Raw genomic sequence first — 12,780 nt, forward strand, 5'->3', positions numbered from 1 at the left:
AATCATCAAAATAGGAACAATTCTGAGGCACTGTCAGAGACCCCTATCCAAGCTGACAAGGAGATCTCTGCATTTTTCTGCCATCGTCCTGTTGGGGTTTGCATATATAACAAACCTTCCTTTAAGGCTCAAAGCGAAGAAGGATAGGGTTCAAATAAAAGTAAATTCAATTAAAATTTCCCTTTAAAGCAGGCTTATTCCCTCTTCATGCTTCACCAATGTCAGAGGATTTAGAGAATTGTTATCAAGCCTTAAAACTTCATCTGGAATCTAAGTGATTTAAAGGAATTTTTTATTTCATTTTGAAGAAATAAATATTATTCAAAGGAAGAAGGGTCTTGACAAAATGATGGATTTCCCATTCCAGGTGACAGAGGGAAGAGGCACTGCATTGCCTAATAGAGTACTGTATTTTTATAAATTATAGCACATGTACTTTATATAAATGAATGCATTTTAGCTTTCCTTAGAACAGAAACTGCTTTAGTGTTGTAGCGAGACAGTGATTTTCATTTCTTTTTTTAAAGGGTGGTTTATACGTTAATGGGTTTTTTGAAGCCCGTGTAAAAACTGCCTTCCGTGAGACAGAGAACTTCACAACGTTTGTGGTGCGTATTTTGCCACATTTCACAAGGGGTCTTATTGTTTAAATTCTTATATCCTTATGTCATATGGGAACAAACGACCCTATTGTTCATTTGAACATGTCTTTATGGGATCTCTGGTGGTGGAGCTCGTGTTGTTGTTTGCATTTTTTTTCCTCATCAAGTCAGAACAAAAGTCTCTTTTTCTGCAGCACTGGGAACTCAGGGGAACACGGCGGTGTGCGGTAGCAGTTGTCATTGGGAAACACCATGAAGACAGTGTAAGTGAGGTGCTAACGTTAATGGGCTGACTTCTGATGAGTAAATCAAGGTCTACAGAAAAGTTTCTTCTACAGAGCAGACTTCAAGGTAATGTAAAATAGAAGCACTTAAAAGGACAATTGAGAATCATCCAATAAACTATTAAAGAGGAGGGCCTGCTGGGTAACCAGACCCAATTCCTTCCAAGATGTGTTTCACTTGGAAGACACCCCACTCAGAATATTTGGGAAAATATCAGTCGTCCATTCAGAATATTTGGGAAAATATCAGTTGTCTTCAGGGAAAACATAATCAGGTGGAGAGGTGGTGATGATGGTGGGATCATTAATGGGGGATTCAGCAGGACTCAAAGCTCAAGTTCATTATAACTCTCAGAACTAAGAATAGATTCTGAATGAGTACTTACAATTCTCCACAGACCTATATCTCCTAAGGAGCATCCCCTCTCTCCCTTTCCAATTTTAATGTAAGAAAAAGAAGAGAATATAGTCAGACACGGGTAGAAAGGCAGGAACAAGGAGCCTCTACAGAACGGAGGAGCGTCTAAACCAGCTCCATTCTAAATGCTGTCAAATTTCTTCCATCAGATTCAATTCAGAAAAACCCAAAGATGTAGTTTGATAGCATGCTGCATCAAGAGGCCAGGACAAAGGAATACGTTGCATGTGTACTACTGTGGCAAACAACAAAACACTGGTGATTTCCCAATCGATGTCATGGATAAAGAGAAAATATAAGATATAAGGCCAATACTACCATCAAAATACACTTAAGAAAAAAGGAAAAAATTCTGGTGAGTTTATTTAGGGAGAGACTCTCATTTCCCATACAGCAAAGAGTCCTAGACCTTTGTACAGCTTTAGTAAATAAAGCAGTCTTTAAGCACAGTCTGTACGCTGAGGACGGCACATGGCACAAAGACATTTTATATCATGCTTTTTACAGTGAGTTACTATTTTAGAATCATCAACTAACATTTTATTTTTTAAGTAGGCTCCATGCTGGACTCAACGCAGAGCTCGAACTCACAACCCTGAGATCAAGACTGGAGCTGAAATCAAGAGTCAGACACTTAACCGACTGAGCCACTCAGGTGACTCCATCAACCAAGATTTTTTTAAGGTGATGGTACCTTACATAAAATAGAAATCTTATTGTTAACCTAGGTTTTTCCTATCCATCCTCGAAACTAGTTTTCCAAATATATTGGTTTTACTTAGTTTTGTGCTTGGATGAATAAAATAAGACTATAACTATAGCTATAAAATAAAGACTAAAGCATACAGATGCTATGGATAGAGTATATTTTAGAAAGAATAAAAGTCAAATCCAAGATTTGACTATTATTGTCAGTGTTACCTATTTGCATCCTGTTTCAGAAAGGTTGCTTAAAATCTGCCATCTGGAAACCTTACAGGGACATTCTGCCGAATACTATGTGTTCTTCCTGGTAACAAATTATCAGAGATGCTTATCAGGTTTATTTTCCTAAGGACAAAGTACAACATATTTAAGAAAGTCAGAAAGGATGTTGTTTCAAATCTCTATCCACGGAGGAGAAGACGCTTACTTTCTGGTTCAGAAGGGACCGTGTTAATTCCAGAGCGCCTGGAATTGGCTTTTTCAAGAACTGGCATTGGAGGTCAAACCAGCCAAAGGTGACTAGCACATCTTCAATGACTCAGAAGGCAGCAGTACAATCAATGCTCTTATTCTCTTCTCCTAATACTTCCCTAGAGATAGTCTGACCAAAAAAGGGGTGGCCTCGCTTCACTGCAGGGGGATAAAAGAAAATAGAAGGGAAAAAAATAGTTTTTCTCCACAAATTGCACTCTAGGAATCAACTGTTCTTAACTTTGAGTTCTTTCACAAAATGAAAAGCTACACGCCAGTACAATTTGTTTCCCTCAGGGAGGGAAGGTGCTGAGAGGAACCAAGTGTTAGGAGAGGATTAAAGAAACATATGTTCTTATTAAAGCCGGGTTTGAAAGGAAACAATGTTCCAGAGAGAATGATGATTGCATCCTAATAATGTACGTGGAATCTTCACTAACAGAAAAGAAAATAAGGGCAAGCTTATCCTGAACATGTAACACAGGCGGCTACAAACAACAAGAAAGACGAATTCTCACCCTAACCAATTCATACAAATCAACTTACATGTATTCCCTTGCGATTGACCACATAACCTACACCCCAAGCAGACATGATGCGCTTTTACAGGTGTGCATTTGGAACTTCTGTCAATGACCTAGCAAAGGAGAATACAAAATATCTAGGTGAAGGGAAACCAGTGGCTTCCATCCCTGCAGCCAGCTGTGCTGTAATATCTCCAACTCCGTGCTGACAGCTTTCTCTTCCCTCCTCTCATTCCGACACAATGCCGTCAGGTCTGTCTAAGTAATGTAATTTACTGGAGTGGAGTTCCCCTGGGACCCTGGGCAGCACTTGGTGACAGTGTCATTTATACTCCATAGTGTCGCGGCCTGACACTGATACATCAGCCTTCATCCCTCCTTCAGAGCAGAGCGTGCAATTTCACCTTCTGCTGTGCCCTGCTGCAGTATGCACGTACAAATTTACTCCATTCAGCCCTAATTACAAACCTTGGTTAAAATGCTCTCATTAGATTTATATTTCTCACTCCAAATGTCAATCTTATTGAAAATTCCGACTTTCCCGAGGATTCATCCATTAGCAATAAACTCTAAAGCATTCCATGACTGAGTGCATTAAACCAGCAATGCGGACATGCACTTAAAATACATCATTAGGGTAAATCTCCATTGCAAATGCTTTACATTATTCAACCAAAGGAATAATGAGCTCGGCCCAGCCAGTACCCTCAAATTGCACATGAAGGATAGGTTAAAACTGGCTGTTATCCAGAAAGAAGCACACGGTATATCAATGGGATGGCTTTTAGAATCTCTGTCATTCCTTACGAAGGTGTGGGAGGAAATCACAGCCACAGCCTCATTCATCACCTTCTTTTGCCTATGGTTTTTACAGAAACTTCAGTCTACGGCAAAATACAATAAGGCAGGCAAAGATAATGGGGAGTGTATGTGTTCATGGAGGGGACTAAAGCTATATCCAGAATGCCAAGAACTTTGTTAGTTACCTCAAACTATTCACTCTGTCTAAAAAGCATTCTTGCATTTCATTCAACAGAAAAAAATTTAAAAAGCAGTGCTGTCTGGATACACTGTAAGAACCTTTCTAATGAAAGACAGATCATACTGGTGGAGCTGACCTGAGAAACATCTCCACCCCAGCCTGTTGGGTACTAACATTAAAAACCTAGAAACCCCATTGATGATGTTGATATGTAAATTACAAGTCAGAACTTGTATCTGTCAGTGGGTAGGACAGACCATGAAAAAAAAATTTGAGAGAAATTAAAAAACAAAAAACAACTAGCAAAATACATCAATTGATAAAACCAAGCCATCACCGTTTTCTATCACTCCCACTTTCAATTCCTTAGCTTATTGATCTCATTTATCACTTCTTGTCAGGTCCCAGGTGAGGCAATGTCAAGGTGCAGTCATAATTTCTTTTTTAATTTAATAAATGAAAAAACCATATCCCAGGAAGGTCGTAGAGGAGGTTGAAGGAAGAGTCTGATGTGAACTCTTAGCAACTAATACTAAAGCTTAACCAAAGAAATTAAGTGATGCCTATGCAATTATGACCTTATTATGAAATATAAAATATATTGACTTTTTTTTTAAAAATAAGCTCTACACCCAGCTTGGGGATTGAACTTACGACTCTGAGGTCAAGGGTTGCATGCTCTACTGAATGAGCCAACCAGGCACCCCAAATATATTTCCTTTTTTTTTTTTAAAGTAGGCTCCTTGCCCAGTGTGGAGCCCAATGTGGGGCTTAAATCACAACCCTGAAGTCAAGATCTGAGCTGAGATTAAGAGTCAGACACTTAACCGACTGAGCCACGCAGGCACCCCTATATTTACTTTTTTTTTTAAAGATTTTATTTTTTTGTCAGAGAGAGAGAGAGAGCGCGCGCACAAGCAGGGGGAGCTGCAGACAGAGAGAGAAGCAGGTTCCCCGCTGAGCAAGGAGACTGATGTGGGGACTCGATCTCAGGACCCTGGAATCATGACCTGAGCCAAAGGCAGCCGCTTAACCAACTGAGCCACCCAGGCATCCCTGTTTACTTTTTTTAATTGAAAAATGTGATGTTCAGAAAGACTCTTAAACAGTAAATAATTTTTAAAAAATAATAAAAAGTAAAAGAAGCAACAGTAATTGTTTTCTGCCTGTCAGTATCTAGTCATCTCTAGGACTGAGTAGTAACCAAAATTGTAACAGATGCAATATTTTCTGTAGGGAATTACACCACCACGGAAACTAATTGCTCCTGAAGTTTTGCCCATTCCCACCTGAAATATTTAAAATTGTACTTGATTACACCATTAGTGCTCTCTCTTTCAGAATGTATATCAGTAGGTACTACAATTAACATGCACAGATGTTAGAACTGAAATATCCATGTTTAAATAAAAAAACATAGCAAGAAGGTAAAAATAAATGAGTATGCTCAACACAGTACTAATCTTAAAAGGAAAGAGAGGCTTACATTGTGCTGGTTTAACGGCAAAATAAAGAAATACCCCCCAGACGGCATCGGTAACCCTGTGAGGAACCAAACTACTCTGTAAATGACCTGTAGCTTTCTGATTGAAAAACAATGAACAAGAGGCTGATCCTGTGTCCATTTAATTCCAAAGTCTGTACCCCAAGCATGGAGGGGGGAACCCCCAAATGCTCTAAAATTCTCCACCACGTTCTTATGTTACAGTGGCACAAATAAGAGTAACAACCCCATCATTTTATTAAGTGCTGGCTTTGTGCTTCATGTACATTATTTCGTTTAATCCCCACAACCAACCTGAGGTAGGTACTCTCCCTGTTCCTGTTTTCAAATAAAAACAACCTGGCTTAGGAAAGGTTACGTAAACAGACCAAGGTCAGCACACGGCTAAGATCTGGTCCTGAGCCCTCTTTCTCCCAAAGCTCTTGCCTTGCTTTTTTTTTTTTTTTTTTTAAAGATTTTATTTATTTATTTGAGAGAGAGAGAGACAGCCGGTGAGAGAACAGAAGCAGGGGGAGTGGGAGAGGAAGAAGCAGGCTCCCAGCGGAAGAGCCTGACGTGGGGCTCGATCCCAGGACTCCGGGATCACGCCCTGGGCCGAAGGCAGACGCTTAACGACTGAGCCACCCAGGTGCCCCAGCTCTTGCCTTGCTTTAACCAGCATGCCTTACTGTCTGCCTCTGGAGCTGCCAATGAGGAACGTGATTTGCAGTCTTCCATTTCCAGAGGCTTCTGGAATGACTGCCCTCTTGACTCATCTCATTTTGCAAATTACATCAAACTGAAAGGCTCAGAACACTTGCCGACATTTTCATTCTTTGGAAATGCCACAGCCGCTCAGCCAGTGGAATGGGGACAGCACCATCGCTGGGATCACGAAGGTACAAATTTCCCTGTGAACGCTGACGCCACCTCTCTTTGGTGTTTCTTCTAGCCACAAACTGACATGTTATCACTAACTGTGGTTGCAGTAGACTCAGCAGTCAGAGGAAGGGGAGTTTTTACTTGGTTAACTGCTCCCCCCCAACATCTGTGTCCACGGAGGGCATTCCGGGACAGGCGTGCACGCATCCTTGTCCTCCTTCCCCACCACCCCATCATTCCACAAACAAAAGACGTGGCTATCTCCTGGCAACACCGCTCAGAAATCCTTCCCTTGCTGTTCTACGAGTCTTCAAGAAAACTTTCTAACAATGAGTCAAAAAGATGGATGTTTTAAAACAGCATTTCAAACAACGCAAATACTTTTTAAAAAAAGATTCGAAGATTCTATCACTTCTTCTTTCAACCTTCCGTCGACACAATTTGTTTATGTATGAGTTGTGTCTTTCTTCCTTCAGAAGGGGAAAATGCTGATAAACTAGCACATGCAGACAAACAGCGCAAAAACCTGGCCGCCTCTTGCTGCTTAAACAGAGTCACATTTATTTCCCAATGCACCACTTACCAGACAGATGCAAAGATGCGGGCAAGCCAGTCATCAGAATTAACAGAGTGATTGTGCTTGCACTACATATTCTGATTTGTATGAATCTTATTTTTAGCCATGCACAAAGGGCAATAAATGGAAAATCTTATTCTAACCGCTACTTTTTCTGGGCCACCCACACTGCTCCACCTACCGCACAAGTTCACAAATGTAAAAAAACCCAACCCAGGGTTTGTCCTAACAAGGGATGCAAAGAGGCTAAAATGAGTGACATTTTTTCCAGTTAGGTGTTGGTACTTTCACTCTTTTTCTGTATCAGGACTTTCAGGGAAAACAACGCTGACTTAACTACAGGCATTTTCCAAGACTCCACGTTGGTATGTCTTTCAGCGCACAGGCAAGCGTGATCCGCGAGGCGCGGGCACCACCCTACCGCGAGCCACATGTCAACCAACTTTCAGCAAAGAAATGCACCCACAAACGTTCCTGTACATTCAGGAAGATGATACCTACCACATTTTGTTTTGAAACAATGACAGCATTTTCAAAGTTCTTCAAATGAACAAAAGTGATTATCAGAAGCATAAGCATTTCTAAAACGGAGCAGACTGTCGGAAATGATTTCACCAAAGTTAGGTCAATATCACTTGCCCTAAATCTGCTTTTAGTTTGCAGTGGAACGATGCGCACCGAGGCACAGTATCCCCGTGCCGTCTCCCTTCCCTCCTGCGCCCCTCCCCCCGTCCCTGTCTGCTCTGTCCACAGTCCCCACTGCACGGCCAGCAGCCCACCAAGCATTCATTCCGCTGCCGCGCCAAGCAGCTGATGCTGACAGACACTTTGCGAGCACACGAGAAAAACACAGCGATGAAGGGGACGTTTTCTAGGGGCACAGAGAGGATCGAGATGAGATTCTATTCTTGATTTACCATCTCTTTAGACTTCTAATGAAAAGTTAAATTATTAAGGTCCCAGGGTATCAATTAAAATGCTTGTTCTTCGGAGCCCTCTGCAGACCTCAACAGCAAACATATGCAGGTAGTGATCAATATTTAAAAGTCAGCTCAACAAAATAATTAAGACACAAAAGGAGGCAACTCTGAGAAAGGCGTCTTTCTTTACCTGTGTGCTTGCTCATTATCCAGAAACTAGAGGAAATGTTCTGTCATCCTCGGGTAGTTAACACACGCCCTGCGGAGCTAACACCTTCTTCCGATAACGCACGGTACTAGCAGCCCTGATGAGGTGTATCAGAAAACCTTTTTTGGGTTATAGTCCACTATCGTCAGACCTTCTGACTAGTGCTGTAAAAACACGGGTAATTAAGTGTTACGAAAAAGTGGGTCATACACCACTGAGATACAACCACACCGCCCCCAAACTAGACTCCAAATGACTGTGCTCTGAGGAGGTGGGAGGGGTCTGAACACAGCGAAAGCAAAACTTTTATGTGGTGAGGAGCATTTTGGTTTTCACTGGTTTAGGTTAGAGAAAGTTAATCTCAATGTCAACTACAAACCAAATAACTTTTAATGTGTTCTTGAAATTTTATGACAAATGCTGGCTGTTAATGTAATGGGAAATTCAGGTACAATGTCATAAACAGTCCAAGGGACAGTCTCAGGCTTAATGACGTGCCCATCACCGAAGAGCGAGTGCTGTGACTCAGTGAAGCAAGGAGGTCAAACTGAAACTGAAGACAAAGAAGCAAATTCTTAATATCCACATCAGCATCTCCTTCTCCTAGGAGGATCAAAGTACTGTATACCACTTCCCCACCTGTAGCCAACGAACCCGGGCATTTCACAATCACGGATATTTATCAAAATACACCTTGACTTCTGTAGCAAGAAGGCAAAATGTAGTACGTGAACTGAGCGCACTCATTCATCTGTCACTCAAGAGACACAGAAATACTAATTCAATACATACCGAGTCCCATTTATAAACAAGGGCACAAAGGATGTGAAGGGATGCAGAGAGAAGAACCTAGAAGAATCTGCTTTCAAAGAACTTAAGTATTGTACAGGGGAGAAGACCTAGTCTTACCCATGTCAAATATAGATCAATCTTTTAAAACAAAATCTATTCTAGCAACTGCTGCCCATAGACTTCCTATTCTATTGACAAAAGGCTTGCAGATAACTTTCTTACAACATTTCTCAGATGAATCTTTTAACAATCCCCTAAATTCTTTTATCGGGGTTTTCTTCCAGTGCTCAAAGTCCTTCCTAACCTTGGCGACATGTTAGGATTCATCCTGATCCAAAGTCCTAGCATTCTCCAAGGGAAGCACAGACTTATCAGCACAATCCTGGGATCTATAACATAACACTACACCACAAGAACTTGAAGAGAAGTTTCTTTGAAGGGGGATAAAGGATACAAAGTTGAGGGAAACTCTAGTTCATAGCACAAGAAAGGATATATTTGAATCACATTTTGTTACCATGAGGTATAAAACTAAAGTTCTACTGGAGAACATATTGTTTGGATGATGGATGGGAAAAGGAGGTTCTGGCTAACCAACCTTTCCCATTTCTGGCAAATTCCGTAAAGCATACTATGAATATGAATTTTTAAGTAACTAGAACACAATGAATTGATCTAACACTAAAACCATCTTGTACATAATTAAATCTTTCTTTTATGATTCCAGAGGCCCATTAGGATCTTGCAGGGCCACTCAATAATCATTTTTATTGACAAGACGCAGAAATGAAAGAAAAAAACAGTTAATACTGAATTCCACTTGATAAAGATAATGATGTGTCTATACAGGTATCTGTTCTTATAAGAGCTGATTAATGTAATTTGAAGTGAGAAAAATAAGAAACTAGGAAATCATTGTCCTAGAAAATGATATCTAAAGTCATCATTCCTAAACTCCTCCAAATTTGTAGGATATAATCAGTCCAGAGTACTGCTTGTAAATTTGGAATTATTTGATTAATCGAAAAAAGTGCAAAAATACACAAGAGTTTAACAGTCAGGTTTTATCTAGGTAGCTGAATTATAGATAACTTATTTTCTTCTTTATCATGTTATTTTATAAATTATGTACAATAAAGATATTACTTTACAATCAGGAAAATAAAGTTACTTCTGTTTTGACGAAAGGAAACAATTAATTATTCTCTGATTCTGTTCTTCCTAGCAATTAAAAACACTTAATACATGGAACCTGGTATAATAATCTGGCCTGGTGACAAGTCAGACATGAAATACAGGAAAAATCTACTAGAAATCTACTAGAAACAATAGATTAAAGCTTCTAGTTAAGTTCTACGAGGACTCTAAGAGTCCTGCTACACTCCAGACCTTTGCAAATACCACTCTTCCTCATCATGATCCATGGTCTGGGCACTCTCCAGCTGCAGCAAAGCTCCAGATGCTAGGGCCATCACAATGGTCAAGTTAACAGGGGAGGGCAGGTGGTATCCTTGTAAGCATGCTGCCCCAGCTTGGGTTAAATCATGGCTCAGAGAGAGGTGTCACTTTGCTAATGAAAGGCATACACAAAAGAGAGCATATGAATAATTTCTAAAAGCAACAGATTGGAAATTATTAGAATAAGTTGATAAACTATTTGTGCTACAACTGATAATCACTTGGTAAAGCAGCTTTGTAATATGCATGGCTGAGTTTATTTGGAGATTCACAGGGAATACTGTTTGAAATTTTTGATTTACATATTAATGTACATTACCATGCTGGTAATATCACCCCTATCTGTACCATTAGGGTATATGCAGGGAACGAAAATTAATTTTGATGATGCCTTGAGCAGAACAGAATTGTGAAACTGAATGCTACAAATAAATATATCACACATTCTTCTAAAAAAAAACAACAGAATTGGCTTCAAAACTATGCCAATGGTTTTCCAATGACTCTAGGAACTAAATATATATGTTCATAAAATTATTTTCTATATTACTGCTAATATCATTACTATTATAACTTTTAAAGTGCTTCCAAACATAATAAACATAAAGCGAATATCTGAAATTTAAACTCTGGCACTGGAAAGGCAGTAAAAGCCAAAACCTACACAATTTTTCGAGAAGAATAAAAATGGTATATTTCTCTTTTGTAAATCAACAGTTTTAGATTATTAATTAGGGCATTAAAATAGGTACAATAAAACTTCAGTTTACTGGACTAACTGAGGACAAGAAGATTTTTGTTTGTTTCAATTTTCTGGTCCAAAGCAGTTTCTTTTCCTAATTTTAAAACATTTAACCATTCTCAATGATTCAGCAGGTCAGTGTCATCAGCTACAGATATCCTCCAGGGTATATTCTCCATCTTTACTAAACCAAAGCTATCTTGTTTTCTGAATCTCTATTTCTGAAAAAGGGAAGTGGGATGTGTGCGGTAGGTAGGGTGGGGTGTGCGGGAGGGGGTGAAGTGGGGGTGGGGAAATGTGAAGGTTAGTTAATTCAGGGTTCTGGTTAGTTGGGTTCCAGGTAGCTAAGCCATCAGCAAACATGAATTCAGTGTCTGGAACGAGGCAATCTGATTCCTAGGAAATATGAAAGCCTACAAGGGGGAGCCCCCAAGGGTCTATCTTTGTTGTTCTCTACCTTATGTCATTCCACCTGGGTGACTCGGTTTGCTGGTCTTCTCTGGCGGAAACCTGTGTAATTGTGTCCATCCAAAAAGAGACCATTCATGGTCTCTGAACTCAAGGGGCTGAATTTATTTTGATTTGATTCTCTATCCATGTCAGTTCAACTCAAGCTTAGGGTACAGGCAGCCACATCTGGATCTCAAGGATGAATAAATGCTGCTTTTCTCTCTCTTAGACTTGCTGCCCTGGATTTTCTTTTCTATAAAAACCTTTAATTCTAGTTTCTGATATCTTAGCAGCTGAAACCTTTATTTTGCCCTCTCTCCATCACCTAGAGAGTTTACTTCTAAGCACGTTTGGAAGTCTGGGTAGGAACAATGGGATTGATTTTTACATACTTTAACACTGATGACTTTATTTTATCTCTTTCTTGATTATACCTTTTCCTTAAGCCAAATACATACACACATACGTATGTGTGTGATTTTATATATATATACACACACACACACACATACACATACACACAAACATACACACAAATAATCTTGGTCTTCCCTGATTATTCCTTCCTCTTTCCTCTTAAGGAAGTGGGATAATTTAGGACAAAGTTTTCTGAGCTTTTTGGAACTATGGGTCCCTATGCACTGCTCTTCAGGAATTACAAGAAACCTGGTCAGACCCAAGCGCAGACTTGAACGTGGTACGGGAGACTTGAAGAAAGCATACTACCCAGGCTACTACTGGGTCCCATGAGAATCTGCTGATTGTTCTCCAAGTCCAGCTTTTAAGAAACACAGAATAAAAAGCAAAATCTTCCCAAAGTAGGGTCCAAAGAGACTAACCTAGTAATAAGTTCCATCCTGAATATTCCTCACAGAACTGCAGGACTCACTCAATTGTTCTGTGATTTACAGGTACATTGACACCTAATACTACAGTGATTTCGTGATGAGGGGTAAATTATATTTCATTTAGCGTATGTAAAACAGGCTTTATAATAATTTGAGGCCCTGTTGCAGGAGAATTATTTGCTATTAATTTTCTTCTACAGCTTTCCCTTTTTTCTACTAGGCTTCAATCTGCGGCTATATTATAATCAAGTCTGTTTTCCCTGGTTTGTGCCTCAGTGTCCACCTCTCCTGACAAACACCTGTTATGTGCCATGGCTATGCACACAGCGCCACAAACCCGTGCATTGGACTTGATCATGAACACACAATTCAGGTGATCTGAGAAGCCCCATTATAGGAGCACAGGTGGGAGATGGAGCACTCCCTCCATCACA

The 12,780-nt window shown here is 40.0% G+C and overlaps 1 protein-coding gene across 13 annotated transcripts in view; it reads right to left on the reverse strand.

Annotated features, from left to right (window-relative positions):
- BACH2 (BTB domain and CNC homolog 2) overlaps window positions 1–12,780 on the reverse strand; it is a 376,418-nt gene that overhangs the window by 139,187 nt on the left and 224,451 nt on the right. The window contains exon 1 of one of the 13 annotated variants that reach the window (XM_002925091.4): window positions 8,039–9,027. The exons of the other annotated variants lie outside the window; for them this stretch is intronic. The gene's annotated coding sequence lies outside the window, so the exon portion shown is untranslated. Of the gene's footprint in view, window positions 1–8,038; window positions 9,028–12,780 lie in introns of those variants that run through there. 13 annotated transcript variants of the gene reach the window in all.

This window comes from Ailuropoda melanoleuca, chromosome 10 (assembly GCF_002007445.2).
Source record: "Ailuropoda melanoleuca isolate Jingjing chromosome 10, ASM200744v2, whole genome shotgun sequence".
In the NCBI taxonomy this organism is placed as follows: Eukaryota; Metazoa; Chordata; class Mammalia; order Carnivora; family Ursidae; genus Ailuropoda; species Ailuropoda melanoleuca.